At 39.9% G+C, this 7,646-nt stretch overlaps 1 non-coding gene across 1 annotated transcript; it reads left to right on the plus strand.

Annotated features, from left to right (window-relative positions):
* Positions 1 to 267: 267 nt before the first annotated feature.
* trnah-gug lies at positions 268 to 339 on the plus strand. The gene has a single exon. It is a non-coding gene; the product is annotated as a tRNA-His (tRNA).
* The last annotated feature ends 7,307 nt before the right edge of the window (positions 340 to 7,646 follow it).

Genomic DNA, 7,646 nt, shown 5'->3' on the forward strand with positions numbered 1-7,646 from the left:
TGAGGCTTCATGGGGCTTCTATTCCCATCCCTACCAGAACCTTTTTCTTTGCATCACGGACCTGGAAGAATGGTTAAGGTTAGATGTAAGTTTGCTGTGAGCCCTAACCCAACTGCTGAGATTGTGATGTGAAAATGTGTCTCTCCTATATGTGTGTATGAAGACAAAAAACTTAGCATTTCTGCTGTTCTTGAGGTCCAACTGTGTTCTGACAAAAAAGCCCTAGAGAGCAACAAAGACTAGAACTGTGACCACCATCACTTCTCAGCTGTGATCGTATAGTGGTTAGTACTCTGCGTTGTGGCCGCAGCAACCCCGGTTCGAATCCGGGTCACAGCAGGATGTTCAGAAATTCAGAATAATCCCTTTCTGTAAACTTACAAGATTTTATCATGAACCCCTTCAAAGCTGTAAAACTTTACATCTTCTTGGAGCAAAAACACATCCAAGATGCCAGAACTTGGCTGTCTAGACTCCACATGCCCAACAGCTTCAGTCTGTTGGACAACACTTCCGCAACTTCAAAATGCTTTGGAACTTCAATTAAACTGTGATTATTTGGGGTTCATTCATGTACACTAAACAACGAGATTTTCAATGTCTATTACGTCACGCCTGTCCAAGGGCGGAGTGAGTTATTACTTGTCCCTGACGGCCCACGATGCTGCTGGAGTTGGACGGAAAGGCCATTGTGAGCCCTAACCCAACTGAAAAAAATATAGTCTTTGGAATATTTGTTTTGAAATATGCTTTGGTTTATTTGTGAACAAATCCCACATAGACCAAAAGTTGGGCCTTATCTGCGACATCTGTGGACTCATCAATTTCTAATAAGATGCTTTCTACTCTCTGCAAAGCATCCTCAAGCTGTGACAACACATCAACTGCTAATATTTTTGATCTTCTGATAGTGGAGGTGGCTGACTTTGGGATTGGCTTAATTTTGTTAGTGAGTTCATATTTTTGTGTCTGCCTTCCAGGAAAATCTCTGCAGCAGCACTCAAGCACTCTTTTCTAAACGTCACATCACTGAAAGATTTTCTACATTGCCCTAAAATCCATCTAATCCGCAGTGCACACTCATGCACCCGTTGCTGCGCAGGAAAAGAGTGAAGAGTCAGGTTGATCTCTCGTATTGGACTCTTAGTTGGTTTTATTTTCTGCTCTCTCACCTCAGACTTTTGACATTTTATTTATTGGTCATCTGCCTTTGAGAAAAATCCAAAAAAAGAGAAACAAACATAAAATATATTTTTTTATTGTACAACTCTGAGGCTCCAGCTTGTCAAGATCTCCAAGATCCTTCTCACTTGATGTTCCCAATTCCCTGTAGGATAAAATCAAATATAAACAATTTCAGCAATCCAATCTGTTGAATTACCTTTAAAAAAAGTTTTATAATTGATAAAAACTGGCAAGGAAAAATATATTTGGAAAACCTCACATAGTTGAAAGAACAAGTTATAACAACGTTATATTCTGTAATTGTGCAGAAATTTTCTCATCCAAAACAAATTTACTCCACACTTGGGTTCATGTTAAAAGCTATTTCTTTGGTTATGAATTCAGGGAGGATTGAGAAAACAACAACCAAATCTGCAGGTGATACACTGAGGAAGATTATCACGGAGAATAGATGTAACTATCATCCGGATGATTGAATGATGGATGAAACTGGCCACTTCTGGAAGACGATAGCACTGGAAGTGGCGAATTGCCCGTCGCTCAAATTGCGATGTGGGACCTCTCATGCTCCTTGTTTTAAGGCACAGAATAGAACTCCTAATGTGTGTTATAAAGTACGATACGGTTCAATCTATTGCTTTGAGAGAAAAAACCTTTATGTTGAGAAATCTTCCAATGCTCTTCAATGAATGTTTCAGAAAGCCTCAGAAATGTTCAGGAGGATTTTTGATGAGAAAGGATCAATGACGGACATTCTTCAACTGTGGCAGAGGTTTAGGTGGGTTGTGGTTCTCATTCTTTGAAGATCCTGCATTGAAGACGGGGGAAATTCGGAAAACAGTACTGTGATTCAGTGATGACATCATTCAGTGATGACATCATTCAATGACTACATCATCAAAGGATGATATAATATGATGTCATCCTTTGATAATATTACATCATATCATCAAATGATGACATGCAATGATGTCATTTTACATCATGGCATGATGGGATTTAAATGCATAAATACTCCCCAGAGATTAGTATTCCTTCAACTCAAGAAGACACAAAGAAAACAAATCAGCTATCAAGAATGAGAAAAATGAGGCAACAGGAAGAAAAAGTTAAAAAACTCTGGTCCGATATTGTTGAAAATGAGAGTGACATCGTCCTGGACGACGACTTTTATAACATGATTGTCTTCCCCGAGGAAAGTTCCAGAGAGGAGACCAGTCAGGACTCTCTCATCCCCCAACACAATTCATCTCAAATCTCTGATGGTGACAGGCAATGTAGTCAGAGTGACTTTGAAGCTGATCTGGAGGTCAACAATATGATGTCCCCTGACAATAGCTACACCCATGAGCACAGTCTGGACTCTCAAGACAATTCATCTCAAATCTCTGATGGCGACAGGAAATGTAGTCAGAGTGACTTTGAAGGTGATCTGGAGTTTTACTACTCAATGTCCCCTGACAACAGCTACACTGATGAGCAGACCGATGAGCACAGTCTGGACTCTCCCACCCCCAGAGAATATCCATTTGGACCCTCTGATTCAGATAGTGAGGATGACAATTCAAGTGATTCTGATTCAGAAGACTCACTATCAGAGGAGTCTCAAGAAGAAACTGACGTCAACTATCTTAATGGATTGATCTCACAGCGCAATAAGCTAAAAAGCTGTTTAGCTAAGAGGGAAAGGAACATCGCAAAAAAACTGGACCTCCTCAAGAAATATGAGCAGGAGGCACTTAAGGCTGATGAAGACTGGTTGTTTTCTGAAAAAAGTATTGAGCAGGAGCGGCACATTAGACAAGAGAGGCGAAAGGAAATCAGAGAACTTGAGGAGAAGATCCAAAATGTGACAGAATTCCTCAAGGTGGAAAAGAAACCAAGGTACTCAAAGGGTTACACGACAGTTTTAGAAGAGACAGAAATGGTCACAAAACAACTGCTTGAAATCAACAATCTAAATTCACACATGGAAGATCAAATTGGAAAACAAAAGGAGAAAAGAGAAAATCTTGAAATTCAGGTGGTAGAGATGGTCTTTCTGTCCAACTTAGCGACCAATAGAATCAGCAACCAAGCAGAGACAATTGTGTGTGCACCTCAACAGAAGACCTCAATCCAGACGGAATTTGATAGACCTAAAAGTGCCTCTGGATTGAACCAAATAACAGCCTCAGCTTGTTTGGAATCACAAAAAAGTATGTTTACTATTGGAGCTGCACCTAAGAAAACGACCAATAAGAGAGGAAAAAATAAGACCATTAGCCCTAAAGCAAAGCCGGACGCCTCTTCTCAACTGCTAGACACACTGAAAGTGAATCCACCACATCAGTTCAGTTGGGTTCAGTCAGAAGAAGCAGCCGTTAAAGTCAGCTCCAATGCAAGCAGCAATGCATAGGTGTAAATATTAGATAACATTAGCTAGTAGGAATATAAGTAATTTTGTAATAAAAAGGTGTGACAGGTTTTCTACATGTATTTATATTATTTTATTTAATATTACAAATTGTTAGTGTTTTTACTAAGATAAATATAAGTTGTCATATATTCATTTTAAGATTTATTTTTTATTTGGAAGTAGAGAAACATGTCTGAAGTTGATAAATATTTGTAAGTCTTTGTTTTTATATATTATTCATATATTCATTTAGTTAGTTTATCTATGTTTGACCTGAAGTTTCTCTTGATCTTTGTTTTAAAAAGTATAAATATAACACTAACAAAATTAATTTATATACAAATATGCAAATATGTTAGGATATATTGTCGTAGACAACAAAGATAGAAAGATAGACTCATGAATATATCTACATAAAGAGATTGTTTTAGAGCAAAAAATAGTGATCCATGAAATATCCAAAAATATATAGAGATAAAGTTCTTAAACAAAATATGAAAAGAGATTTATGGCCAAACATGCAAATATAAATACAGAGCCCTCAGTAAACCAACTTTAAAGTGCCTTGAATAGCACAAGGGTAATAAGGTAATCACTATATGAAAAATAGTTTTTGTGTTCTTTTGTGCATTAGTGGGTTCTCTCCGGGTGCTCCGGCTTTCCCCAGATTCTAAAAAAGACTTCTAATAGTGAATTAGAGGCTAAGGGCGCCATCTGCCCTCGCTGTCTGCATCTACGCCTTCTCTCTCTGTTCGGCTGTCTGAGCTGCATGTGGCTAAAACTGATAGTAATAATAGTAGAAATAGTAGTTAGTAATAGTAAAAATATAATAAAAACAATAATAAAAAGAATAATAATAATAAAATATTTACAAACCAATTATATAATAAGTAATTGATAACGAATAAATAAAAAAATTCAAAATAAAATATAAAAAAAAAAAGAGTAAATATATATATCATATATAAATATATAAATAAATATGTAAATATATAAATAAATACATTCACACATGCACACATGCACACATACAAACATACATACATACATACATACATACATACATACATACATACATACATACATACATACATACATACATACATACATACATACATACATACATACATACATACATACATACATACATACATATATAAATAAATCAGTCACCAAGATATTTAGATAATGAACCAAATTAAAGCCGGGCAGTCTTGTGGGTTTTCTCCCAGCATTTCAGTTTCCCCACAGTAATTGTTAGTGATTGGCTAGCGACTGATAAATATCCCCTCCCTGAATCGCCACCTTATCGTGGTGGAGTGGTTTGCGAGCCCGAATGATCCAAGGAGCCAGTACCTGGGTGGTGTTCCACCTCAAACTGGTCCTGGGAGACGGGCCAGACTAAGGGCGATTCAAACAAAAACCTTTTCATTACTAGATCCACCTACTCCCCCCAATAAGAGTTACCAGTGCCCCCACCCTGGAGCCAGACTAGTGAGTTCTTGTCTGGTGGCTTTAAATTGCTCTGAGGCAGTGGCCAGTGGGGCAGTGGCCAGTGGGGCAGTGGCCAGTGGGGCAGTGGATAGCAAGCATGTTGTCCTGAAGGCCCCCCAGAGCAAAGGAACTTTTTCTGCACTTCCTCTTGAGGCTTTGGTTGCTTGTTGGTGGTCGATGATGGGGCAGGACGAGCCACAGTGGGACACTGGCTTTATCCCCCTTTGGTTAGACGCTTCACATTGGATCATTCAATCGTCTATCTCCAATGAGTCCCCAATCCCCCCAAAACACAAACAAAGAACTCCTTCCCCGTGTCTTTGTGGCAGAAGAGACATTCCCACTGCAGAGAAACCGGATACAGTCATTCCCTGGGCGCCTCCTTTTTCAATAGAGGTGCATATTTAACTATGTCCTCTCACCAGTCCGGCTGCTAGTGAAGAAATCCTTCTGGATGCTCTCTCCACAGTGGGGTCTGTATTGACGCCTGACTGAAGATCCACAGCAGAGTGGGAAGTTCTCGTGTTCTGCACAGCTTCATCAAGTCTTCAGCACCACAGGAACCTGCAGTGATGAGGCTGTGGTAACTGAAGACGAGCTGCTGCACGAGATAAAATAGGTTGCTGCCAACAGAGAGGCTCTCCAGCTGAGAGACTCCTTCATGATCCACTTTCCTGCAGAGGGAGCAGACCCATGGCACCTCCAGAATGGGGTTTTCTGTCCTCCAAGGACGGACAAACAACGGCTCTTTTGAGAGCCACCCACAAAAACTTTAAGAGTTTGATTCTCTCTTTTTCACAGTTTATATTCCAAATGTTTAAAGTCCTACATTATTTGAAAAGATATTCATTTTCTTCTGTACCGTTTTTCCGTTTCGGGGTCACGGGGCTGCCGGAGCCTATCCTGGCCACTTGTGGAGTGGAGTTGAAAAGGTAAGAGTTTAAAATGGGTTAAATAGTACATATGGACCGGAGCAGAACTGCCCCCTTCATAAAATCACAATGTCATAGGTGCAGGATGCTGCTCAGTAGCATGAAAGCAGTCACCATTGATATGTATTACTGGGTTGACGGTCACGTGACATACTGGCACATGTTTTACAATCAACCGCAAAAATTACGACAGCAAAATTTTATGATCAAGAGGAATTGTCTTGCACAGATTGGTTATCACATTTTAATAGAAAGAAAACAGGCTGGGAAGTGTGAGGTGGATGCTAGCATAATAGTTTGGGTCATTAATGTAGAGTTTTATTAAGAAAGTGACTATTCGCAGATAATTTGTAAATACGAGAGGCCAGTGCTGAACCTAGGGATGGCTCGTTTGACACAACGCTTCGGCGCGCGGTTGACCTTCATGAAACAGAGTGTTTTGGCACAGTGTTTCGGGTCGTGTGTCAACTAGCGCAGATCACGTGGTGGATGAAGAATGACGCGCCAAATGATTCGTTTGGTCGAACCACGCTTCAGATGTCACTTGTGTTTTGAACAGTAGTAGCCCTATCTAGAAATGCGAAATGAATCCTGAACGTTTCCCGACCAGTTCCATTGTTTCCCCTGTATTGGAATCAGCGTCAGTTCACTGCACTATACCATGGCTCGCTCCTATTAAAAACGTTCTGTGGCTCAGGATCATTTCAACTCGGTTTTTCCTAATAAAACACTACATCATGAATGCTGTGTATCAAAAAAAAAACACTGCGATGAATATATGATGGCACACCGTTTTCTTGTGGTTAGAGATAGCTTAGAGGAATAGTCAATGGCATACACTTCCAGAGACTCCAGGATTAAATCTGGCAATATCCATATTGTTTTTGCGTGTATTTTGTTCTTCATGTGACATGTATTTTGCTGTGTCAAACACTTCTCTTCTCATCACATGTACATTTTTCTATTTTACGTTTTTTCATCATTATTTCCACATTGAAGTGTTACAAGGAGCTTTGTTGAAACATATTTCAATATACATCCAGTCCGCCACCAGATGCTGCTGTTCTGTGTGGTTTCGAAGCCCTGAATGGGTGGTTCATTTATCCGGCACAATAACATAAAACCCAATGAGGCTTCATGGGGCTTCTATTCCCATCCCTACCAGAACCTTTTTCTTTGCATCACGGACCTGGAAGAATGGTTAAGGTTAGATGTAAGTTTGCTGTGAGCCCTAACCCAACTGCTGAGATTGTGATGTGAAAATGTGTCTCTCCTATATGTGTGTATGAAGACAAAAAACTTAGCATTTCTGCTGTTCTTGAGGTCCATTTGTGTTCTGACAAAAAAGCCCTAGAGAGCAACAAAGACTAGAACTGTGACCACCATCACTTCTCAGCTGTGATCGTATAGTGGTTAGTACTCTGCGTTGTGGCCGCAGCAACCCCGGTTCAAATCCGGGTCACAGCAGGATGTTCAGAAAATCTGAATGATCCCGTTCTGTAAACTTACAAGATTTTATCATGAACTCCTTCAAAGCTGTAAAACTTTACATCTTCTTGGAGCAAAAACACATCCAAGATGCCAGAACTTGGCTGTCTGGACTCCACATGCCCAACAGCTTCAGTCTGTTGGACAAC

The sequence above is a fragment of the Oryzias latipes genome, chromosome 2 (assembly GCF_002234675.1).
Source record: "Oryzias latipes chromosome 2, ASM223467v1".
Lineage (NCBI taxonomy): Eukaryota > Metazoa > Chordata > Actinopteri > Beloniformes > Adrianichthyidae > Oryzias > Oryzias latipes.